Source organism: Lepisma saccharinum, chromosome 3 (genome assembly GCF_977018435.1).
Source record: "Lepisma saccharinum chromosome 3, izLepSacc3.1, whole genome shotgun sequence".
In the NCBI taxonomy this organism is placed as follows: Eukaryota; Metazoa; Arthropoda; class Insecta; order Zygentoma; family Lepismatidae; genus Lepisma; species Lepisma saccharinum.
Window position 1 is genome coordinate 39962636 of NC_139231.1, and position 27753 is coordinate 39990388.

The following is a 27753-nucleotide window of genomic DNA, read 5'->3' on the forward strand; positions in this document are numbered from 1 at the left end:
TCCTACCAGGATTCCTCACATCGAATCTTGGCCACACTTAGGTCTTCCGGGGTAGTTCCAGCAAGATACGACGGCCAAGGCGTAGAATGGAGCTTCAGCATGACCCTTAAGGAACCCGCAGCGCGATGCTACAGCGTTGATGGAGGGAAATGAACGCGTCGGACTTGGTAGGCTTACGGTTAATTTGATCAGGGCATACTCACAGTCCCCGATGTGTATTTTAGTGTTAGCGCAAAACGACTTCTCCGAGTACTGTGTGCCCGGCTTGTTTATGGAGATACTTGTGGGCTCGTTTTGCGTACGAGATTCCAGTGCGGTGACTGTCCTCTTTATTTTTTGTAAATCTCCGGAAACCGCTTACTGGGCACACAGGGTGATCATAAACCAACCCTCAAGCCTTCACCCTACTTGAGGCGATAATAACTTAACAATGCAAATAAGCTTTTCATTCCTTACTAAGGTCGTGCTCCAAACAAAGATGTTCGTTTTGGGTCATCCTAACTCATAGGGTTATCTTCAAGTTCTTTTTATCTTCTTAGATACCCTCATCCAGCTATAAATACAGCCGGGAATTGCAGCCCCATTTCCTGTTTAAGTTCACTTTACAAACACGGATTCCTGGGTGGGAAATTTTTAAGGCCATGTTCCTGCAGGGATCGGCTCTGTGGTTCACCCACCCTCTAATTAAAGGTACCTTTGGGCTACCTGGGTGGTAAAGGCTGTCGGAGCGTGATGCTCACCATGTTATATCTACAATTCGCCGAGAGTGTGAATGTGTATGGTCCAACCTACACTCCCCCTCCTCCTCCTTACATATACCTTCACGACATGTTAGAATGTGCAGGAAATGGCGCTACCTTTTATCTTATGCTCACATAGGCTAACGTTTAAAATATTATCCGAACCACTGTGCAGTTTGCCTCCATCTAGAATCGAACCCAGTACCTCTCGATTACAAGGTTACAACTTTGCTACTACACCATCATTTCGAGAAAACGCACTAATAAGATCAGTAAACGCAAAAAGAAGGGAAATGCCCTTAGTACTTTCAACAACTGACGCCTCTTGCGAACCAAATTTATTTCCTAAAGTCTGATTTGAAATACTCCACGCGTCAAACTTATTCACTCCAATTCGAATGTGCATGAAGATACCCATCTGCTACAAAATAATTATATCAGTATAGCTCGCCAACCTTTGTGGCGGAGTGGTTAGCACAGCGGTCTTTACTTCGAATCCCGGACTGGGCATTGGTGTTCCTTGTGACGGTCCCTTCATCAATTTCATCATACCATCACTGGTTCTCATCGCCGCGATTAGCTAAAATCTGCACAAAAGCAACGCTACATAACAAAAATAAAATAAAATCAAAATCAGTAAATCTCAATTTATAGGATTTGGCACGCGCGGAACAAAGTGCAAGTCCGTTTCTCGACCGACATCTTGATTCGTCGTTAACGGGGGATGGAAGGGGATAGCGTATTGTCAAATAGGCCTAGTCCACCCAATTCTTTCGTGAGGAATTTTCAGAATTTATATCCGATCAAGAATCCACACACTCGAGTATTTTTTTTGTTTTGTTTTAAGCACAGATAGGGACTGGACCTACAGTTCAAAGTGAGATCCGAACCACTGTGTGCCTCAACCGTGTATCGAACCCGAGACCCTTTAATATTCCACACACACACATACAAAGGAATAAAGAGAGAAACGAAGAGGCAGAAACTGATATGTTGAGAAACAGAGAAAATGAAACGGAAAATAGATGGAAAGGAGGTAAGGAAGAAAGGGAAGAAAGATGAAAGAAAGAGAGAGAAAGAAAGAGGAAAGAACAAAGACAAAAGGAAAGGATAGAGAAACAGGAAGAAAGAGAAGTGGAGGGAAAGAAAGATATAAAGAATGGTAGAAAAAGGAAATCTTAGTAGCCGTAACTACTAAAGGAGATTCCACACAAGAATATCTAGGGCATCTTCTCTCAACCTATGGGGCGCGACCCACTGCTGGGTCCTGATGGGGCGTTAGATGGGTCTCAAAGTCGGGCTCGAAATTTTATTTACTGTGTCTTAAAAATCTATTACATTTACATTACTGAGTTCCAAGCTTATGACAAAGTTAAGGGATTCCAGAAAAAAAATCAATTTGTGGGCAACGGCAACTTTTCTGCCTTCCAGACCTTACAATATTTTGTAAGTGCGAATGATCTTTCCTTACCTAGTGAGTTTTGCGATTCTGTATTATCTGATCTCGGTAGCGAGATTGAAAATTACTTTCCAGAAAGTAACAGTGAATTCGATTTGATTCGAGACGCACTCTCGTAGTTTGAAAGTTCAAACATGATGTCAGTAAAACTAAGACAACAACTGTGTGATATCAGCTGTGATTCTGACTAAGGAACTAAATTTTCAAATTCAGACTTAACACAGTTTTAGATATCTTTAAGAGGTGAGTATCCTAAACTTTCGGATGAGGCATTAAAGTTGCTCGTGCCGTTCTCCACTTCTAATTTCTGTGAGAAGGAATTTTCATCTCTGATTCAAGTGAAAAGAAAGTACAAAAATAGACTTGACGCGCACCCAGATTTACGACTTTTAAGTTAACTACCATTAAACCCAACGTACCTCAGCTTATGGGGAAAAAGGAACCCCAACCGTTACATTAGTTCGGTGAGTAAAAAAATAATAATAAATAAAAGAGGGTTTCTTACATAATCTTCATACAGGATTCTGTTGGGAAACCAGATGGTAAGAGACCTGTAGGAAGGCCAAGACGAAGATGGAGGGACAACGTTGAGATGGACCTAAAGGAAATCGGTAGGGATGGAAAAGAGTATATAGATCTTGCTCAAGATAGGGACAGATGGAAGGCCTGTGTTGCTGCAGCCATGAACCTTCGGGTTTAAGAAGGCTAGAGAGTTAGTTAGTTAGTTAGTTAGTTTTCTTACATAATGTACTCGATGTTAACAAAAATATGATTACTAGCTGATTGCCCGGAGTTGCCCGGGTATTTATTTATCCCAATCTTCTATTAGACAGGAAAATAATTAATTCTCACTATAGTGTAAAATGAACTTGGGGTTGAACGGCATTGAGAGTGTCACTATTGATCTTAGCGACCCCGAAAACTATGGATTCCATACTAATATCGGTCGTTTTCGATTATTTTTACATGTCACTCCTTCTCCCTCCCACCCCTAGGGGTTCCAGGAGTGTCTTACCCCCACAGTATTTATTTCCAGATTGTAAGTCATATGTGTACCAAGTTTGGTCATCGTAAATGTCACCAAATAGCTTAACAACTACGAGAACTATGGATTCGACACTAATGTTGGTCATTTTTGACATTTTAATTTTCACCCCCTCTCACCCTCCCCCCCCCCCCCCAAACCGACAGGCGATGAATTTGGAGTTGAACGGCATTGGGATTATCACTATTGATCTTAGCGACCCCGAAAAATATGGATACAACACTAACATCGGTCTTTTCGATTATTTTTACATGTCACCCCCTCCTATCCCCCACATCTAGGAGTGCCAGGGGTGTCTTACCCCCACAGTATTTCTTTCCAGGTTGCAAGTGATACGTGTACCAAGTTTGGTTGAAATCGCTCCAGGCGTTCGAGAGTTATGCTGCAACAAACATACACACATACATCCATGTTTATACATTAGATAAACTGGGTGCACATCCCTACAAGTAATTCTGTCTGCGCCCATGTTTATGGGTACAATGAAGTGTTATACACTTCAAGGTGGGTTCCGGACTGAAAAAGGTTGAGAACTACTGATCGGGATAGGGCACTTGAGTCACAAACTGCGATTTTCTTTTGTTTTTATGTAAGCCACATTAAACCACGCTGAATCAATTAAAGTTTTGGATACAATACTGAACGACCATTTTTTACTGAACCTCTAACAACAGCAGAAACATAAACAAAACAACAAGGCAAAGGTAAAAAGTGAAAACAAATTTGAAAGTTACACATACTTTGTTAACGAATGTCGGAAACTGTGTTCTAGTAGGATATTAACATTTAGAGGTAGGTTACTTCATAAGTGCGGAAACCTATACGGTAGACAGTCGTGATTAACCAAAATTGGCAGAAAATGACGCTAAATAACAAAACATTTAGATTGTGGGTTGGCCGTGCGAGTACCCTAAGATTGAAAAGACTCATTAGAACTTCGATCTTAATTTTACCATTGATGATTTTGTTCCAAAATTTTACATCAGCTAGTTTGCGACGAGTGTCTGGTGGCTGGGTATTCAAAACAGGCCTAAAATCTGTTTTGTGGACCTGTCCCAGAGAACCGCGAAGATAGAACTGAGAGCCAAATCAATCCTGGAAAGATTAGTTTTAGAAGCCATTGTACAAATAGGGGATCAGTATTCAAGAATAGAAGATATAAAGGATTTGAAAACAATATGCTTATATTTAGAAAATGAGGACATACCACTCCGAGTAAATTTTAGAAATCTTTTTCATGTTTATTGAGTTCTAAAATATTGGCTTTTTACTCCAAATACGAATTTTTAGAATATGCTGGGTCAAAAGTAAAGTTATATGTCTCTTACGAATCCGCAATTTTCCCTTTGTTTTAGAAAGTGGTGGATAAAGCGTTTGGGACCCAAATTGAAATTACTAACCCTGAAAATGCATACTTTGACTTCAGTTTCGATGGTAAAACTAACCCTTGTTTCCATGACAGTAAAACGCTACATATGCTGACCAAGGCAGTCCATATGTGTTTTTTTTTGCTAAGTTCTAGTCCTGATTAATCTGAATCGATAAGTGAAAACTTATATATGGTAATCACCACGTACCAAATTGGTGTATGAACCACTCCGATCGAAATTGGATGGATTTTTTCCCCAGAAACCTTCATTTTATATTCGACTGACTAACTGTGTCAAAAGATAGGTCGAGAAACGCAGATCCATCACTTTGACACATGTCGCACAAAATTGAAGATGTCTTCCCATAGTGTACGTGCTACTTCCGTTGATCTACAGCAAAACTCCTTGAGGCTAAAAATGTCTACAGAAGTGTAGGCTGGATTTTACACTGTAGCGCTCTGAATTGAAAGTACTAACGCGTCTGTATCTTACGTTGCACTCGGACGAAATGTTCTCTTGTGCACATAGTAAGCCAGGGAACTACTGGTGCACGAGATCTGGCGGAAGATCTAGATATCATTGACAGTGTCGTTAAAATCGGAGCTTGTAATTAACGATATTGTTGGTTAACACTGAGTTCGCTGAATCAGCGGCAGAGAAGAGCATACAAATCATGCAACCGCAGCTTGCTTGTTCAAGAGAGGGGGGGGGGGGCAGATGCATACTATATTATGAACCGCAGACTTGAAATATGTGTCTGCGAAATGTTTGTTCTAATTGTGTGTAGCCTTTCTGTTATTTATCTTCGTTTCTCTTTTTTTCCTTTATTTTGTTCTGGCAAAGGACCAATTGTTTCCTCTCTCTGCCACAGGACAAATTGTCTCATTACTTAGGCTCCCCGTCAAACGCAAGCACCGTAAGGAATCCATCGGTCCATATGTGGTGGCAACAACAGCTGAAAGAATTAGCCAAACTCTCTGAATTATTGGACATTTTGAAGTGCAATTGACAAAATGGCGCAGACCCAGTTTCGATCTTTTCATTATCGAGGCGATTATTTTTCAAAACAAGCAAGTGTTTCTGATCCCAGCTCAATGAATCAACTTCTTCGAGGGGTTTTCCTGCAGGTGGGGCTTTAATAATGACACGCGCTCTGATTGGATACCTTGCCGTTCAATTGGAAACTTCTAAAGCTATTGACTTTCACATCCTTCATTTGGAAAGATAAAGTGGCCTAATTCAACTTTTCACTTTGATGGGGAGAGGGATGGTTTTCATTGCTGATACAACCAACCTCCTTGGCGGAATGGTTAGCATAGTCCGTTATGACGCCAGCGGATGCTGGTTCGAATCTCTGCCTTGTCCTGGGTGTTCTTTGTGAGTGTCCCTTCATCAATTTCATCATATCATCACTCATTCTCGTCTTCGTAATTAGCAAACTGGCAAAAATGAGAAGTAAAATAAGCCAAATCAATGAATTAGTTTTTGTTGATATATGTGTAAACAAAGAACTGTAAAATCCTGCACATTTTTCATTTGGTATTTCTGCTACGTTAAGTCGCTTTCCACTTCATTAGGTTAACCACAACGATGAGGATGATCAGATGAAATTCGTGCCCAGCCAGGGACTCGACCTCATATTCCGTGTGACGAGTTGACAAGTACCCAACACGCTCAACCACAGTGGTGGATCCACATTCATTCTTGAGGGAATTAATTAGTTCAAAATGTTGTTAGTTAACATGTAAATTACTATATTCTCTGAATATTTTTCTTTCACTGTTGTCTTCATGGAATTTTCACGTTTTCTCTGTTACATCATTTTTTTTGCAACACTTTTGTTAATATAATACGAATTGAAGCTTTCTTGGGAGGGGTACGAAAGACGAGAATGTTCCAAGCTTTCCAACCTTTCGTCAGTTAACAACACACTGATACCCAACAACGTTCTGTCACTTGGTTGAACAACTAACAGGGTTGTTGTTACAAGGAAAGGCTACGTCTTGGGGAATTGATTTGAGATTTCGTGTAGTTACAGGGTATTGATATGGCAAGGTTCTAACGCGCACTAACTAGCCATTTCCGAGGAAAAGGCCTTTTTAAGTTTCGAAGCTTTTCAAGCGTGCCTCACGATGTGAAGATATTGTCTTATTTTCAAGTGACCAGGCGTCCCGGTGGTAGGATATCATTTTCAGGCGCTGAGTTTCTTGGTTCGAATCCCGTTCGATTGCCCTTAATTTTTTCTATTAACTCGACCAACTATTCATTACAGTTTATTCAATATATTTTTTTCAAATAAAGATGAAATAAGATGCCTTTAATTCTTCTAAAGAACTTCATTTATAAAAATGAATTTCCAAGATACTTTTTTTTTTAATTTTCTTATTATTTTGCAAATATTTGCATATTAAATTTTATTGTGTTCTGGAAAAGACACATAAGTCCATTTTCTGATACTATCATTTACGTCATACTGGCTCAATTAAAGAGAATATTATAAATATAATTTTATATTGGGCATGTGTAAAGATTCTAAACAGTGATGATCGAACATGCATATTATGTCTGCAATATTTGCTATTAAAATAATACACATAAATAACTGTGGGCTGTAAAATTGCAATTTGACTTAAGTGCTTTTCCATAGAATTATCCACGTTATGTATTCAACAAAACACGTTATGTATAGCGAAAAGTATACAGTTTGTTTTTCGAAAAAATAAGCAAATAATAAAACACACTTATTTATTTACATTTTTTGAACACGATCGAGAGTGTTAATTATCGTAAAAGCATGGAAAACAAAATATTTCTCTACAACTATGTTACGTGTCTAGTTTTCCGAACACAATCATTTACATGAAATGAACTAGTTACAGAAATTTGACAACAGGTGGCAGCGCGACAGAAAAGTGGAAAGAAAGTTGATGAACGAAAACGGAGGAGACAAAATATGATTATATGATTAAAACAAACAAAAGATGAATGAATACCGATTAAAATATTGTAGACAAAGGAAAAAACATAAATTGAAAAGGAAATTATAGTGATTAATAATATAGTCTACACATAGATTGATTGTATAGCAAAGTAAGGAAGTCGGTATGTCATTTCAAAACCCGTTCTATCTGTCTCGGATCGAATTTGTTTCTTCGGTTACCTCTGGCGAGGAGAATATCGCTAGATTTTGGTTGATTTGTCCTATAGTTATCTTTAGCCGACCTAAAGCACTACAGTTGCGCTAGCTACTTTAGACGCACTGGTCCGCAGGTAGCGCTTTTCTTTAGCGATCCTGGATTTTCCCCTTGTTGGTTTGATATAGGAGGAAGCGCTATATCCAGATTTTTCGCCTCTGAATACATTCGAGCTTTTGTTCAGGTTTTCACACCTATGCTAAGGGCACCAGAAGAAATAAGAAGTATAGATGATTGCATTCTTCCGAAGAGATAGATGATTGTTGTAATTAGAAGGAACAAGAAGTAGATGCTCCATTCTTCCGAAGAGGAAGAAGAAATAGATGATTGCGGTAATTAGAAGAAATAAGAAGTACATTATCCATTCTTCAGAAGAGACAGAAGAAATAAGAAGTAGATTATCCATCCTTCATAAGAACTTGAAGAAAGAAGAAGAGAGTGACCAATTTTCCATCCTTGGAAGAAAGAAGAAGAAGGCAGCAAGGTTACTAGCAGAAGAAAGAAAAATAAGCCAATTTGTCTTCCATCTAAGAAGAATCTAATCTTTATAGAGAGATAATATATATATAATCCTCATATATAATCTCTGTAAACTGTGAAGAATTTCAGAATGTAGATCCTCATTTCTTATATCCCTTGGCATATATATCTGCCTTTTTTATTTACATTCTCAAAGAAAGAACCTATTACCCTGAAGATATTGCAGCCGTGGTATATTAATTTAAGCAGTGTACACTAGACACGTAGCAATTTACACAGCAAATAAAAGAGGAATTTTTGCAATAAATAAAATGTAGCAAATAGTTGCTAGGGTCAAAGAAGAAAAAGTGTTGTTGATGCGCGCTAGTGACTTGTCCAATTAATACAAGGTACCCTACCACAACACGAAGCCGCATCCCAAATTCAATTTCTCAAGCCGTAGCCCCTCCTTGTTAGTTGAAAAAAAAATTAATAAGGGCGTTGACACTTGGTTGAAAAAGTTACAACAAAGTCACTTAGTTGTAAATTTAACGGTGTTGCAGTCACTGGGTTCAAAAATATGTCAGCATTACTTCAAAAATATCACAGTTTTGCGGTTGGAAAAGTAAGGGTTGCAGTTACTTGACTGAAAAAGAAATGTTGTTGAGTTTAATATGTTGATAACGTTGTGGTCACGTAACCGGAAAAGCCATATGTTTTAGAATTTCTTTAAAAATGTAATATCCCCCACAGTAAGTAATTCATATACACGTTGCCAATGTTATTAGTATAGTTAATTTCCTACAGACTAATTAGGATGTAGTTGGGTTCTATGCATTGAGTAAGTACTATAACTGCTTTACAAATAACGATTTTCTTTTAAAGAGTTAACATCTGAAACGAGAATTTCCTGATCATTCTCCTTGCTCTTCGTGACGTTGTTTGCTTTCTCAAGGACTCTCCTAATTGTCGCTAGTGTTTCGTTTGAGCTGTACCTGGCAGTTTATTTGTCTTGGGTACATACATGGAAGCAAATGTCAAGGCACAGTCAATAATATAGATATGTGTATCTAACGTCCACCAGTAATAATTATAATTAATTGCCAATTAGATTACTAGACAAGATTCTGTAATTTATCAACAATGTATGAACATTGCGACACTTGGGAATCACAAACGCCAACATGGAGTTTAGTAATGCAATACTGTGACGCTTGAGTTAATATATTCTTGCATCATCTTTTTAGTTACGTCGGTTGTGTTAGCTTCGGCAAGTTAAACCGCCGAACGTAGGTGAGCTCCTTCAATTGTAAGGAGCTGAACATCCAACAGGAGTTTCTCGTTTTACGTTTGCCCGATTGCAACTTGTTTAGTTTTCAAGACTTTAAAGTTCACAGCAGGTCACTCCCACATGGATGTATTTATACCATCCCAGTTATGTAGTAGCACGTAGGCGTGCACTAAAGGGATTGATTACGTTACCTGTATGTAGACACTTTAACAGGGTAAACAATCTTCGGGGTCAATGGTCAATGAAGGACCAACAGATGGCAGTAATAGTCAGATAATATCGTTCAGATGGCCTCAAGAACTAACAAAATATCTAGGCTGTTTGGGAAAAAGAACTTGAATTACAAAATTCCAGATTTACAGCAGATAATTATGTTTATTATTTTAATAGCAAACATTTGAATCGTGATATACATATTAGTAGATCACTGTTTAGAATCTTTTACATGACGAATATATAAAGTTATGCTTATAATATTTTCTTTATGTAAATAAAAAACGGTCAAAACTGTCCAGTTGGGAATGAAAAACACAGATACAATATTTGGCGGACTGTACAAAACAATAGCACAACTCCATCGACCCGTTTTGCCCGTGAGAGACAACAATCGATAAAAAGTGACCCATCGATGTCTCGCAAGCAAAAAATAATAACTGCATGCGAGTGTAATGCGACTTTAATTATTTTGATTGACTTGCTCGTGATCTACGGAAATGAAACGAATGAAATCAGCAAGTGACAATTTTATGCTGCAGTAACGTTTAAACAATTCGAGCTCTGAGTATGAAATTTAGCTAGTTTAAAGAATTTTGAATTAGTTTCTTGAAGCGATAGTCACCTTCTCCGTCTGTTTAATAGTAAAAAATCGACACATATGAATATTTCGGAAAGTACAAGGATGAAAAATAAAAGTATGTGGACAAAAACATCTGCATACGAACCTAAACTGGATTTCAGTGTCTGTCTACGGTGGTCATACAACTACTCGAATCAGTATGCGAACCTTCGATATCTTAGAAGTAAATGAAGCTACAACAGCTAGAAATATGAAGCTGTATCAATAAATATGTTAATTAATTCTATAGACTGCTCCAGGTAGGACAATTTGTTTTTTCATGTCAACAATCGAAACATTGGATATACTCGGTGGCCACAATTAAAGTTACCCAACTCAGAGCCCTCTTTAGCCTGTTTGAAGCATCGTAGAACTCTGAAATTTGGTGAATCCAGTATGCAGACCATGGGGAAGAGGATGGCGATAAAAAAAATAGTTAAATTTTCCGCCACCAGGTAGAAATGTGGCGCTGTACTTCCATGATGGGTTGTAATAATGACGTAAACTGCTCCAATGCACTGGCACTGCACTATTACTACCGTTCTGATAAAACAACTTCGCCAGCAATGGACGATCTTTCTTATTTAATGGCATGGTGATCACTTCCGAACTTTTGTTCGGCACTCATATTAAGTGATTTAGCTGCGTTATTAATTAGAAAGACATTCGTTAATGGCTGGAAGTTGCGAGAAAATAATCTCTCGTTTATTGCAAGGTAAAGGCAAATTCATAACTAATTGGAGCAGTTTAGGTCATTATTACAACCCATCATGGAAGTACAGCGCCACATTTCAACCTGGTGGCGGAAAATTTAACTATTTTTCTTTATCGCCATCCTCTTCCCCATGGTCTGCATACTGGACTCACCAAATTTCAGAGTTCTACGATGCCACAAACCGGCTACAGAGGGCTCTGAGTTGGGTAACTTTAATTTTGGCCACCCGGTATGTTGATTACTGAAAAGTACGAGATACAAGGATATAATTCGTGGACTGAAACACCTACCAAATTCAGTCAACAAATTAACAACGCAACATTTAAATGACTTCCTAACAAATAAAAGTAAGTATAAATATATTTGACGTGTAGATAATTTTTTAACAATTAGTTAAGACTACTAAGAATACCAAAAGATAAAATTTTGTGTAACGAAATGAGATTCAAATGCTACTTAATTATACTTATAAAAAGTTTGTTGTAAACTGTATAACCAGTAAACCAGAAGATATGCCAATGTTCTGTAGACCTACCAATCCGCCATCCTGCGATTACGTAGTATATGCAGTTGAAAATCGTATATGAGTTGCATCTCTTAAGATTAATATAATGCAGGAACCCGTTTCATTCTTCATGCAACTTAAACATTACGTTCTGTTATAATATTGTGGCTAACTTCACATAATAATGGATGGAACGTTTCGGGGCTCACTTCACTTCGTGATAGAAAAAAACTAGTACAATTAAGACAACGGTTGCACGACGATGAATGCATATTGAAACTTGATGATACCTCTTCCACTAATTGCTTGCATGTTATACAAAACTTACAAAGTTTCTTTAGGCAGTAGTACAGTGGTGTGTATATATATTCCAACTGTCGTTTAAAAATTAGAGGCAAATGTGTAACAGGATTTCCCAAATTACCTACTACGCTAACAATTACACTGCTAATTAATTACTAGCTATCAACTCAAAGCTGATGATGTGTGTACACATGCATATTACTACATCAACGGTCTGAATGTTATGCAGAAAATACTGTTAAATAAACAATATAAGCAGTATTAACAGCCAAAGGGATACCGATATTGTATTCGAAGTACCGGGTGTTTCAACAGAGACGCCGTGATTTCAAATGGCATTTTAAAATACGTATTTATTAGAATTACACAAAAGGAAAAAATGCATAATCTGATAGAGAAAACCCAAAAGTTTAATGGAAAACATGTTCGAAATGTCCACCTTGGCGATTTATCACTTTCCTCACCCGGTTGCACATGTTGTCAAATACCTGAGAAAGGGTTGCACGACTAACTTGTGCAGTACATTGTTCGATGTTTTCTTTTAAATCATCTAGTGATCTCGGTCCTCGCTTAAAAACTTCCTGCTTTAGGTAACCCCACAAGAAATAGTCACATGGGTTTAAATCAGGGTTAGTTGGAGGCCACTCTAAACCATTTTGAAAGAAATGTGTGTAGCGATTTGAAATCACACGATTGTTGAATTTTGAGTGAAGGAAGGTCAGGACAGGTTCAGTTGTATGCGTCCTAGCTCCGTCTTGCTGGAAGCGTTTCTGACGAATTGGACAACGTTTCCGACGAAAATCAGGACACGTATTCTCCAGCCGGAACCGTCGTTGGACAGAAACAAGAGAGCGTGACTCGATAGACCAGGTCACCAAATGAATCTTCTGCTGGAGTGAAAGTCTCTTGTCCTCCATTACTGTGCTACTGTACTACAAACACCTGACAAACACAGATAGAAAAATAAATTAAATTAAAATTTAGACTTTTGTCAATCATAACATATACAAATTATTACTGTGGATATACTAAATATTTTTTAGGGTCATTTGAAATCACGGCGTTTCTGTTGAAACACCCGGTAGAATTTGTTGAAAATGAGAAATGTACCTAAAAATTGATACGTTTTTAAATTTTTGGGTAGAGTTCTGTGGAAACAAATTGCAGCTTCGTTTAAGGTTCGTAGTAATGTTTCAGGTGAGAGTACTGGAATGTGAAAACATAGGAGATATCATCACGTTGTATGATTTTCACTGGCAGATAATACATAGGTTTAAAAAAAAGGGGGGCAGAGGGGATCAGTGTGTTGCCAAAATCATGCAAAGGAAATGTTTAGCGTAGCATGTGCCTTTCTTCACTGTAGTTGTATATTCTGCACTTATATTATACATCATGTTCTCCTCATGAACTAATTGCGACGTGGGGACGAATTGATGATGAACTGATGATGGAAAACTCCCGTGTCCACGCCAGTACGTACGTGTAATAAATTACATGTGGGGATTGCAATCGTGGAGCGTGGTTAAACACAACATCCAATAGTAGCGCGTTTCTTACATCACACGACGGAACGGTCTATTAATTACAAAGTGCCAGAGCGTACCAAGAGAAAGGATCCGTACCGTAGTGAGTTAAGGCAATTAACCCATTGCGAACAGTCGGCAAGGCACGGCTCGGCTTGGCTCGGCTCGGCACGGCACGGCACGGCTCGGCTCGGCACAGGACAGCACAGCAGAGCACAGTGTGATGAAAATAATTTCCCCATACCGCATATAACAAATTCACCAGTAAAGGACATGAGACGAATCAGTTGATGGACTGGTGCGTTTGTCATTAGACATTACTGCATTTGCAATTTCGATACAGGTTTTGTAGATTCTCGGCAGTAAGTAAAAACCGGAACCTTTGAAAGCGAGATCGCGAATCGACCACTCAACGCGCTCCACCACCAAGGAGACTTTTCATTATTGTTGCATCGTCCTTCGTTCAACAATGTACATTGCGAAAGTGTGCTCCTAATTGTTATTTGTTTCTGGGTGATTTTTCTCAAATTGATTCTAATTTTCTTTGACGATACCGACTGGCGTAATTGTCCTAGCTTTCTCTATCTCCTACAAACTGAACGTCATTACATCTTGAGGAACTTTGTTCAAATAGTAGTGTATCCAATCCAATCTTTTTATCACCAGACCGATCTTCGGCATTTCAACTTCCAAAACGATTTCAGCTTTTTTTTAAACAGCAACAGTTATACTATCATTCTTGCTGTAAAGATAATTTCACCAGTGATAACAATTTTCACAAGTTGTTACGTCACATTCTTTAAAACACGTGCAGGAACACTGTCACAGTTAGATCACTTCCCTCATATTATAATCTCTACCCACTGTCAGTCCAATCTAGAAATTCGATTTGAGAAAAGCCAATGGAAGGAGAAAATGAGAGGAAGAGAAAGACGAGGAAATGTATAATTGAAGGGAAAAGAATCTAGAAGGAAGAAAAACGAAAGAGGGAGCACGAACAGATTTCTAATACCTATCAGAGAAAGCAAGAATCGAATCTGGCGAAAGTAACTGAGATAAAATTGGATGCAGGGCTTGACAAGTGCGACAGCTGGGGGTAATTGGAAAGTGGGTCAGGGAAGATGGAGCGAGATAAAATTGGACGTTTTCTTCATTAGTTTTAAATGTATAAAGGAGATTTGGAGTAGGCGATGGGAGGGGAGGGAAGAGAAGGAGGGGATGTTTTATTTAACGCTCCACTAAATTTGAATCCGCTGTTAGAAGATATTCAATCGGTCGATTGATATATTACAGTCATTTCCTTTTGTTCTCCGTGCTCCGTTTGCCCCGCTCGTTCAGATTTTGTAATATGGAGTTGCTCTACAGATTGGAAGAGGTGGTAGTTATGGATAACTGATTTGGTAATAGAAAAAATAAGCAAAAGGTTCTCTAAGAGTATAAGCTTTTACAAGAAGTTCAGCCACTTACTAATCAGCAAAGCTACTAGTACGATTTTCAATTTTCTAACACGTGCGTCGTGTTTTTAGTCCACTTTACGCACAGTAAGGCTAATCGGGACTGGACCTAGAGTTTAAAGTGGGATCCGAACCACTATGTGCCTCCATCCACCAGATATCGAACCCGGGACCCTTTTATTACAAGGCGACGACGCTACCACTGCGCCATCGGAGAGGCCTCTCAACTACCTATACTCTATATCTGGAATCTCTGGAGCAAGGTCTCGCATAACGGCAGAGAAGGGGAGAAAGCGAGTAGGCGGAGCGAAGCATGTTCTGCAAACGGCTGGTCGCTGCAGTCACTTTTCCCCTTCCATGTAACCCCGTTCTCTCTCACGCAAGGGGAGGACGAGCCCTCTCTAGTCACTATTTGCACATATATTTGTTTCCTTCCCTCGCTTCAGAGATTATCGGCACAGAGTACATAGGTGAGTTTCACTTACGTCATCGAAACATGTCGTACATATTATGGGATGGAGCCGCAATGATTGCAAGCCTCCTGAGTAATCAAACGCGACCTGACATAGGGGCGGGGAGTTAAACGTAATGGTTCATTGTGAAATGATGGGTCGTTTAATGAGAAGCTCCCGCTTCTCATTTAATTTTCTGAAAATGAATCTACGCTTTCTCTGAATAACTGGATATGTTCGGGTCACGACCGGGTCGTTTCTTTGTGCTAGTCCTTTCATCAACATCACATAATTCATCCTCGTCGTCGGAATTACTTCTCTCTCTCTACTTCGGTTATTTCGTGTCACTCTTCTAACTCCTGGGAATGAATGACGAACTGATGAAATGTTTCGGTGAGCATCTCACTGATTTTTACGCCACCGAGACCGATTCTCTCTCTTGTTCATATGCGTGATGAGTGTCCCTATGAATGAATGAACGAATAGGACGTTAACTATTGAAGAGGGTGTTTTTCTACTTCAAAACTGACGGAAACATGACCATAATTGCATGACATATTTGCGGAACGTTTTCCGATCACTGCACTTCCATCTCGACAAGACATCCAAAAGTTGAATAAAAGGTTTGAAGAAACCGGGCCGGTAACAGATCCTCCTCTTTCATGTAGGTCCATATCCGTTACTATAGCCCTCTTCAGTTCTTACGGCGGGCGCTCTAGAAGCTGGCACGTGTTAGAGGGGAGCGGGGAACATGCCGATGACCAACCAGAGAACAGACCACCTAGCGGTGGAGCCAAGATTTACGCAGTCGCGGGAGGAAGCTGCAGCGCTAATTTCGTTCTGCACGTTGCTGTGTTGCCAATTCGTCGCGCTGCTGATGGTATTTTACCCCAGTGTTGATTCCTGTTTGTTATGAGAGGGATGTAGGTATAACATGCGTGGGAGTAATTGTTGTCGCGTCGTGTATTGCCTAACCGTATTGTTTGTGGCATGTGATGTGACGTTGATTTGTACTCTTATTGTTCCATTGGGATCTTTGTGTTTATCAACAGAGTAAGTATCGTACGATGGGGAACAGGAAGGAGGTAGTTCGTAGCCAAGGCAAGAAAATAATCAGTAGGGTTCTTGAATATTTTCAAAAGGAAGCAGAAAACACTGGTCCCTTGGTAAGTGTGCACAAAGTGCAACAGAGGGTGTCGGAAGCTTGTGGAGTGAGTGCGCGAACTGTGCAGTCTATTGTTAAGGAAAGCAAAGACAGTCTCGAGGCGTTGGGTTGTATTTCATTTCAATCACCGCGCAAACGAATGAAATGGAACAGTATCACAAAGGCAATCGACGGTTGCCATAAAGATATAATAAGAAGAATTATCCTCGGGTATAATGTAAAGGGTGTATATCCAACACTGAACAAGTTACGCTTTGATTTACATACACAAATAAGCTATCAGTGGGGAGTTTCGTCATTGTGGAGGATACTGAAGTTTATGGGGTTCAAGCACAAAAAGAGCAACGACGGTAGACGATTTCTGATTGAGAGAGCCGATATAGTTACAGCCAAAGTAACGTTTTTGCGAGATGCATGTTCTCAGAAATAAGGAACCTTTACTCTATATATATTATCTAGATGAAACGTAGCTATATACGTCAGAATTACGCTCCAACGAGAATCTGACAAAATAAAGAGGGTACAGGGGTTTAAAAGTGCCCGTGGGTAAAGGTGGGCGCATTATTGTTTGTCACGTAGGTTAAAATCACACTGGCTTTCTACAAGCATGTAAATTAGTTTCCAGGCCAAAAGGCAAAATCGACGTCTGATGACTACCATACTGATATGAATGCTAAAGTATTTGCACAGTGTTTGCAGTTTTTAAATACCCTTGACGAAAGGAACATCAAAGACGCAGTGATTGTAATGGACAATGGACAACAATTAGGTACAGTTGTAATACTCACAACGAATACACGAAGAGCTGATATCATATCGTGGTTATCTGCTAGGAATATTTCTCACAGCAGAAATCTCAACAGAGCTGAACTGTTGTCTCTTGTGAACTTGGCCGAACCAAAGGCCAAAATGTACGAAATTGATACACTTGCTGCGAGAAAGGGACATACCGTTGTTCGTCTACCGCCCTACCACTGCCAGTACAACCCCAAAGAGCTCACTTGGGGAAACGTTATAAGTGCCGTGAGGAAAAGGAACAAAACATTCCAACTGGCTGATGACCAGGAAGATCTGATTTTACGTATAAATTTTCAGCGAAAAATGCAGACTCGGCCAGGACTCGAACCCGGGTCTCTTGCATGCCGTGCCATTGCTATACCACTTTTTTTTTTTTTTTATTAAAGGAATACACCTGCACGGTAGTATCCCCCTTCATTCACACATTTTCTGAACTTTCACTATATCAATTTTTACTATTCTCGGCTTTTCTAATTACGACAAACACAAACATCCATGTTCTATCCGGGATTCGAACCCGGGACCTCTTTCTTCGTAGCGCGATGCGCTGACCACTCCGCCACGGAGGTTGACGACCACTGAGCTACCGAGCCGGCCTGGCCTCGACTGATTTTTCGCTTTCGCTGTTTTACCTGTGTGGAATCTTCTCTGCCAGTGCTACCGCAACAGGATATGTTGTTGCGTTTGAAACACTGTAGACTTCGACGTTGTCTGGTTCCTCCCAGAGTAGAGATGTTAATGCTTGAAGATTAGGCACAAGCACACATGATGTTAAAATTCACGTTTCATTACAGATAACACCATATGGCGGAGTGGTTAGCACATCGCGCTGCGACGACAGGAGTCCCAGTTTCGAATATCAGCTTCATCATATCATCACTCATCCTCATCTTCGCACATTAGCCAAAAGTGGCACAAAAAAGCGAAGCAAAATAAATAAAATCAATCAATCATTACCAATAACAATAATTTTCGTATTTCTAAGATTACGTGAAGAGTGCACTCTGACAAAGTGCGTGTTGTCTGTGAGCTATGCGTTTCTTTCCTTTCTTACCGCCAAAAGTCTCACCCCACTCGCAAGCTTGTCAATCGAGAACCAAACGGATAACGCCGGTGCGGAATGGCGCGAAAATTTTGGCGGGAATGCTATGGAACTTCACACTCGGTCTTTTCTTGGCAATACGCTGCAAGAATATCCAGGTTTAGAGCAGAGAGCAATGATCTCTTCCTCGTCATCAACACCCAGAATGTAAACACATGTCCACGAGGAGGAAAGAAGTAGTAGTTCTCGCATATGCATTCGCCCACTACATAAATCTCCCTCGAGCACTCCAGAGGTCCTTCGCTTAGAGAATCGATACTCTCCGCTTCCAGAATTCCCTTTTCTCTTCTTTTCTGAACCCCTCCCACCCCGTCCTCTCCCTCTCAAAGTTTGGAAATCGTACATCTTTCAGATATGAGAGCGGAGGGGTCGTAAATCTATTTTTCACTTTGTTGACATCTTCTTTCCCTGAGCAGGACGCGATACGGCTTGATTCATCGCATGTGGAGAAGACACGATTCGGCATGCGAGAGACGACGGGAGTCCCAGAATCCAATACGATACGTGTTAAGAGAAAGGCAAAATCACTTCCGGTGTGATATTGTCATATGGCCCCGCTGCTCTTTTCCCCTTATTCCAAGAGCTTATCTTTTCTCAGCACACTCAGGAGAGAGTTTCCGATGTTAGGGACTTATTGAAAAGCAATTATAAGTTCCTGCAACCTATACTCTATCCAAAAAAGGTCCTCCCCGATGGTGCAGTGGTAACGTCGTTGCCTTGTAATGAAGGGGTCCACGGTTTGATACTCGGTGGAGGCACATAGTGTTTCGGATCCCACTTTAAATTGTAGGTCCAGTCCCGATTAGCCTTACTGTGCATAAAGTGGACTTAAAACACCAAATAAATCAAAGTATCCAAAAAATCTAAGGTGTTCGGTAAAAAGCAGACTACTTAGGTCACAAAGATTATCTGATGCTTTCATTTAAGTCACACTGAATCAATTAAACAAAAATCATAAGTATAATTTTATATTGGACATGTAAATCATGTCTACAACGTTTGCTATTAAAATAATACACAAAAGTAATTACCTACTGTAAAATTGCTTTTTCCCGAACTGCCTGGAAATAATCTAGCATCGTGTATTGCGTCTTGCTTTCTTCCATTACTTAACTTGTCTGCCAAAAGTAATATTATTTATAGGAATTTTGTAGTGTTGTGATTCCATAGCAAAGGCCATTCTCTCCTGACTACACAACTGTATTCAGACAGTGTGTTTGGCACACTGTTCAATTCCACAGATCAACAAATTGGAGCTGCGTTTACGGCACGTAATCTATTTTTGCACAGCATTTTTGGTTAATCGGGACTTAGAGGGTGGATGATGGTTAGATTCCGAGATTCTAGTGTCGTTCAAGCTTGACCGGGATTTTCGTACGTAAAAAAATCGATGAATAGCCGGATCATGATGAAACGTGCGGGTGACGTAATGTATTCTTTCGCGAGTAACTAGCGCCCGGCATGACGTATTTCGCGCATGCGCAGCAGTTGCAGCGAACATGGCGGCAAGCAGTGTGTCTGTGGCTGTGGAGCAGCGGTGTGTAATCAAATTTCTCGTGAAAGATAAAGTGAAAACATCTGAGATTTTCAGACGATTGCAAGCACAGTATAATGAACAAACGATGTCGTGGACAAGAGTGTGCGAATGGTGTGAGTAGTTTCGCGAAGGACGGGAGCTGGTGACAAATGAAGCGCATGGACACATTCGCCCGACTGCAGTCACACCAGTGAATATCGCACGTGTTGAGCAAATGATTCTTGAGAGCCGGCGAGTAACAGTGCGGGATATTGCTGCCGAGGTAAATATCAGTTTCGGGAATGTTGAGACAATCATTCACGACCACTTACCCTTCCGCAAAATCTGTGCAAGGTGGGTTCCCCGCCAGCTGACATTCGATCAGAAGTGGACACGCAGGACGGTCTGTGAACAGCTTCTGAATCGGTTTCGAGCAGAAGGTGATGAATTATTGCAATTCATCATCACGTGTGATGAAACATGGTTGCACAATTCAACCCCAGAGACCAAAAGACGCAGCATGGAGTGGCGGCATAAAGGTTCCCCGCCCCCCAAGAAAAGCAAAACGCAGCCGTCCGCTGGAAAGATCATGGCAAGTGTCTTCTGGGACATGAAGGGCGTTATCCATGTGGATTTTCTGGACAAAGGGAGCACGATTAATGTCCAGTATTACTCCACATTGTTGAGTGGTGCTGTACGAAAGTCCATTCGCAAGAAAAGACCTGGGATGTTGTCTGGAAATGTCATTCTTCTCCATGACAATGCCCGCCCTCCCACGGCCAATGTGACAACAACAACTCTGGCCGACATGCGCTGGGAAGTTCTGCCCCATCCCCCCTACAGTCCAGATTTAGCCACCAGTGATTATCATTTGTTTGCACCCCTTAAAGACCATCTGGGAAGGAAGAAGTTCACGACAGACGAAACACTGCGGAGCGATGTCCTCCAGTGGCTACGACAACAACCAAGTTCTTTCTACGCCAAAGGAATTCGGGAGCTGCCAGAACGATGGCAACGGTGCCTCGGCGCGCACGGAGAATACTTTGAAAAACTGACATAGTTTGGTGTTTCTTCTGCTACCTATTTCCTCTGCAGAAATAAAAGTTCCGGTCAACCTTGAACGACCCTCGTAGAACTGCCTAAATAGGCAGGCAAAAAGTCACTAAAATATACAAAATAGGCACGATAATAGGAACTAAAAATAAAAAGGTATATAATGTGCATTCACTCAAATTCAAAATCTCTCATCCAAAACTTAATAATTCCATAAACGGCTGTAATTACATAATGCATACAGAGGATTGTATAATAACTTTTATTTTTTTATTTTGCGGATACAGTATTTTATACTTAAATCATTTATTCATTTTTTTAAACAGAAAACCCGGTGAAGGTATATAGTGTTTCGGATTCCACTTTAAAGTACATGTAAGGGAGCTGTTCTGTCGAATGTGTTATTATGTATGAACTCGAATGAAAAAGAAACAGAACGGTTCGATTAATTTATGTAGGGCTGAGGAGATGAAGAACAATAAAGAAGACGCATAGAATGAGGATGAGTAGTGTGAGGTTCATGGAAAAGCCATGTGACTTGACTCAATCAATTATCATTATTCATCTCCTGCTCTGACCTGGGTTCGATGCTTCGTGTTGTAGACATAGCCCAGTGAATTCCTGAAAGGAATTTCGTCTAGTTCCGACGCGAGACAAAGTTACAAAATATGATGACGGCAACAGAACTGGAGCGCAGGTCACGCAGCTCTGCGGTCCCTAACCGCTACACCAGTGTGACCTCTTATTCCAGATACTTCTCTTCTGATCTTGTTTCTTCCTGAATAGATTTATCATCATGGAAAATTACAACCGACACATCCAGACGGAGTTCAGCAACTCCTCCCGTGGAGAGAACAGCGCGGAAGGTGGGAAGGTAGCGGTTTGTAGCAAGGAGCCTCTTTATTAAAAGTGCCAACTGCACCAGCCCTCGCATCTCCAACGTAGCTACCCCCTCACTTTCCCCCCTGATGCACTAAATGCCTGGTAACTGTTACGCCGTAATTCTATTAGACGAAGAAAAATAATATTACGAAACGAACTAGGAAAAAGTTCTGGAAAAACTAAAAGTGGCTGACAAACCTTGCTAAAGCGTTTTAGTGGAATACAAGATGATTTATATGCATAACTAAGACAAAATTTCAAAGGAATAAAATTTGATTTATAAAAATATTAAGGAAAGCGTTTTGAAACAGTAAAAAGTGATACAATGGCTAACAAATCTAACTAGAAAATATTTTTAAGGCTGCCTTAAAAACGTAGCTAAGGAAGAATTTTAAGTGAATAAAATATGATTTCAAATAATAAAAGTTTGTCTGTCAAATGTAACTAGAAACGTATTCTTAAAGAATAAAAAAGGCGGCCTCCGTGGCAGAATGGTAACCACAGAGTGGTATGCACGATACCAGAGGTCCCGGCCTGAGCAAGGGTGCTCTTTGTGAGTGTTCCTTCATCAATTTCATCACATCATCATTCATCCTCATCTTTAGCCAAAAGTGGCAGGAAAGTGAACTTAAAGAAACCAAATCAATTAAATAAGGAATAAAAGGAATCTAACAAGGAAAGTGTTTCCAAGAAATAATAGGTAGCTGGATGACAAACCCAACACAGAAAGCTTGTTTTGGACGGACAAGAAATTTTAAAGGAGTTAAATCTATTTGAAAAACCAACAAGGGAATAATTTTGAAGGAGTGAAAAATGGATTATAAACCTAACTAAGAGAGCGATTTGAAAATAAAATAAATGATGGATGACAAAACTAACCGACCTTTCAAGGAATGGAAATTGGATTATAAAACTTAGTAAGGAAGATTTCTAAGAAATAAAATATGTTTGGGAATCTTACTAGGAAAGGGGTTGGAAGGAATAAGAGGTAATTTATAAATCAGGGCAAGAAGGCGTCTTGAAGGAAGAGGAGGTACTCAAAAGACCTAACCAGGAAGGGAGAAACAAAAGTTAACTACAAAATGATTTTGCAGAAGACAGTTGACAAAAACAGAAGACAAAGACATTTCTGAACAATGCATGTTTAGGTGAAAATTATGTGTAACAGCAGTAAAAAGTGTTACAAAGTTGAGGATGTGGTACTTCTCCAGGTCAATGTATTTCGATTTTGATTTTATGACATAAAGACGTGTGCCCTTGTGCGAGATTTACATGCCCCAAGTTTCCCAGTCGAGGATGAATACTCTTTACGATGCATTTAACAGCTTGCTAATTCCATAACGAACATATCTGGAGAAAACCGCATTTGGAGCCCAATAAGGAAATATTAAAATATCCGCATAGGAAGGAAGAGACAATAAAATTCAATCTTCTTCTTTTTGTGTAGGAGGAGAAGAAAAGGGGAAGAAGCACAAAAAAGATATCCGAAAATTATGGAGAAACTTTGTATGCAGATTTGATTTCATCTCGCAGCATCCCGTTTCGCACATCGCATCTCATATTTACATTCCGAGCTGCGTTCTCCCTTTTCCGATTTCAGGGGACAAAAATGTGGCGCCGTGCCCGTATGAAGCGGGTCCTGACGGCGAGAACGGGTGGGGGGCGACGTAGGTTCGCCCTGCGTGGAGTAGATAAAATGCATTTGCATGTCTAATTAGGTTCCTATTTGTGTACACTCGATTCCTTCTGTCTCCCGCAATAGGCAAGGAACGAGGAGATTATGTGGTCTTGTTATGCCCGTGTCCATATTTGTTCCTGCCTCGTTCTGAGACGTATGATCTGTGAAGAGAGAGCATCACAGAGAAACATTGTAGGAGGACGTAGTAGCATTAAGAGAAATTGAGAATTTAAATGCATTTCTATTCAAGAACATTGTCTAACACCGATTTAAAATAACATTCATGGACAATGTGCATTCCTATACTGTGGAGAAGTCCTGATCAACCCATCCTATTTATAGAAGAGCGTTTTCGTATGTACGTGTTGACTGCAGAGAGAGGAGCGGTACTGTAGCGTTGCAAGAGATGCGAAATAGAGTGTGCGAGCTAGGCAGGAGGCTTCGTCGGTCGCGTTCGTGCAGTTGTACACCTCTTGTCTTCTGGTTCGTGAGTAACAGTGTAGTATGGCATTTTAATTAAAGCAGAAGAAAGAAGAGGTGGCCGCACGATGAGGAGAGCGCCTTTGCTCGTTTCTCGCGGAATAATTTTTACCTCTCAACGCAAACTACTTTCCTACTCTTCTGCTTCTAACTGCCCTTGAGGTGCAGTGTGCCGGTGAGAAACTCGTGCCACATGGAACGCTACTCGCCTCAACAAGTGCAAATTAGTTACTAAAGCTGCTTTGAGAACTGATGATGGACTTGCCAAAGTATTGCAACGTAACATAAAATTAATTCAAGTGGTCTACCTGTCTGCTAGTAGACACAACAATGGATCAAAACAGATATATCTAAAACTATGGCATGTGATGATCCGATTCTTTTAAAAAAATTGAACACCAAGTAAATGCTAGTTTAAAGCGACAATTTATTTCCATAGGACTGTCCCTCTGTGGTAGTAAAATAATGGAAAGTGAACAGTCGATTAATTTTTAATGTGGTTTGGAGTGGTTCTACGGTGTCCGCTTGTTTTGTTTGGATATACATTTACTTGCCGATTGTTTCGTTTGCAGGGATTCAGCAGTGCCATTCTCTTTCGTTTGGAGACGTTTTACAGTGCAATAGGCCTTTCTTCGAAACTATTGAAGCTACAAGAAATTCTACGGGTTGAAAAGCGCTTTGATTCGATATATATTTTCTCAATTTCCTTACCCCAGTTATGTGTTCAACTTAACAAAGAAACCAATTCGCTACGCTCATGAAAACTATTGCAGAGATACAATTTATTGAAACAATACCTTAAATAATTATATGACGGCATCGCAAACAGTCTCTCATCTGTCTGTGCGAGAGAACAAATACAAAAGCAATAATACAAATCTATTTAACTTCGATTCCCCACAAGTAAATACCCAAATATTGATGTAAACAAGCGAAAGTTTAATAAATTACCAAGTTCACGATTTCATCATCCCGTTGATTTGTGTGTGAGACAATAATCTAAAGAAGCGATATGTTGATTATTCAGAAACTGTTGCATGTACAACGACAAAATTTAGCATACTAGTTTATTGCAATGTAAATCAAAGTGGTTAGTCAGTTTTTCAAAAGTATGTAACCAGTGAAATGTGTGTTCCGTGATTTCTAATTAGAACCAGTGCTGTAAGTGGGAGTGGGATTCGGGGGATAGTATCCAGCATCTACGAAGATTGATTGATTGATTTGGTTTATTTTACTTCTCTTTTTATGCCACCTTTGGGTAATTTGCGAAGGTGGAGATGAGTGATGATATGATGAAATTCATGAATGGCCGGGACCACTGGCGCTAACCTCTCCACCATGGGGGCCGGCTCCATCTACTGTCAACAAGCCAAACATAGGGGCATCCCTCTGCTGGTTCCAAAGTTCAAGCAAAGCCCTCCCCCTCCTCCAACTACCACTTTCCTATTCGAGCACTGATTACATTACAACAAACAGAATGCATAGAGGTGTATAATTCCAACTTGCCTATTATTGAATATCAATTCATGAAATTAACGTTGTTACTACTTTGCGGGTATATTAATTTCTTGTGGTAAGAATATCATCGACTGCAAAGTGTCCATGACGAACTTTGGTTTTCCCATTATTATGCTCAGATAGGCTAATAGCTACTGAACCTGAAGTTTAAAGTGTGACGCGAACGAGTGTGCAACTTTCCTCCACCGGGACGGAACGAGGAAACCCCTTGATTACAGAGCGACAGTGTGGGCCACTATGCTTTCGAGTCCTAAAATATAGTTAACTATAGTCGTGTTATGTGGAAAGTTCGTGTTAAGTCCACTTTTATGCCCAGATAGGCTAATCAGGACTGGACACAGTTTAAACTGGGCTCACCGATGACGTGGTGGTCCCGGGTTCAATCTACGATGGAAGCACATTGTACAGACTGCTTCGAGTGACACTTTAAACTGTACGTCCAGTCCCGATTAGCCTATTCTGGCATAAAAATATACTTAAAACAAACTTTTACTTTCGTTGCCAAAATTAGTTACATAGTCGTTCGGTTGGCAACAGTGGGGCTGATTGCTGCCATTCTAGGCATTACACCAGCAGCGTGATGGGGACTCCCCCAATCACATAAAGCTACCGGGGGTCGTCCCACATGTTGAAACATTTTTAATTAACCCGAACTAAACGAGTTATGGAAGGCGAGCGAATTGTGTAATATGGAGCTATTCGAGGGAATTAATTGGAAGCAATTAAAGCAGGCCAAAAGAGATACGGCTGCTGGTTGGACATGGCGCTAATGCAAGGGAAGACAATTCCTATCAACACACAGCACACTCTTTGATTCTGCGATCAACTGTTATTGAAACTGATATCGTTATTGCCACAGATAAAAGCTCTCGAAACCATGGAAATGCGCCCATGCAATGGCACAGAGTGATTTTTTTTCCTGTTTCTGCAACAATTTACAATTGTGCAGCATTGTTGTCATGAAAGCGGTCCAACAAATAAATTGATTTAGTTTCAAACTAATGACTATGCTTCAAACCTCGCACAGAGCCTCGTCTATTACCTGATATTTACTGGTTAATCGAAGGTTGCGCTTAATGTCATGGTTTAAAGTGTGTACATTTAGAACTGATTCCGATCAAATAAATTGAAAACTGAAAATTCAGGGATCACGTCTGCTACACGGGAGACCCAAGTTTGTTTCCTGGAGTGGGTGTAAAACGTCAGAAGTTCTCAGACATTCTCTCTTCATAATGCGGCTCTGGGGATCATCCAGCACCAGGGCACCATGTAAAGCAGGTCGGAGCATGGTGTTGACAATATCAGTTCAACTATGGTCATGATCGAGAATGTGTGGAACCCTACCTTCACAGGCCCTATGTGCTTTCATTGCAAAGGGAATAAATTTAGTGCCTGATTTGAGCTTAATATTCAGGATGATGAGGATAATGATCTTCAAGTTCACTTTATGCACAGATAGGCTAATCGGGATTGCATCTACAGTTTAAAGTGAGTTCCGAACCACTATTTTTCTCCATCCTGGATCTCTTGTATTACAAGGCAACGACGTTATCACTACGTCATGGTAGGTCCCACAATATTCAAGAATTTTACACATATATTTGAATTTGAATTAAAATGTTTTGGGTGCGTCAGAACAGAGGCTATTTTGCACCCGGCACACTATACGGGGTCCAGCCCCTTATCATAACAAAAATAAAATCGTGTCTGAAAACTAAAATTTCCTTACCTTGGTTAAAAGCTGAGGCTAAAAAAGGGGCACTATGGACGAAACACAGGACGACACAGAATTATACAGGCCAAGAGCCAGTCACCAGAGCCTCGTTAGTCAGCAGTCCAGGGTGTACTACGTGGAAGGAGCACCCCTTACACCCCTGCACATATATTATTAAGTGGGATTTGAAAATATATTTATGTGTATTTCAATTTGTACTCATATCTTTAATTAATTAAATAACATTTAATTAACCTAGTGGAGGAATATTGACGTAGAAATACCACAATCCAAAATAGTGCAGCAGGTTTAGTGCCCAAGCTGGTTGAGTCTTCCGTCAGGGTGCAAATATTATTTTGTATCTCTTAATCAAATGTATCTGATTCATTCATCCTCAAAGGCAAATTGGGGAAGAGAGAGCGGCACAAATCCTGAAATATGTAAAATCCATAGCAGCTCTGGCGAACCCCTTCAAACTAAACGAAAAAAGCAACTAAAAGCA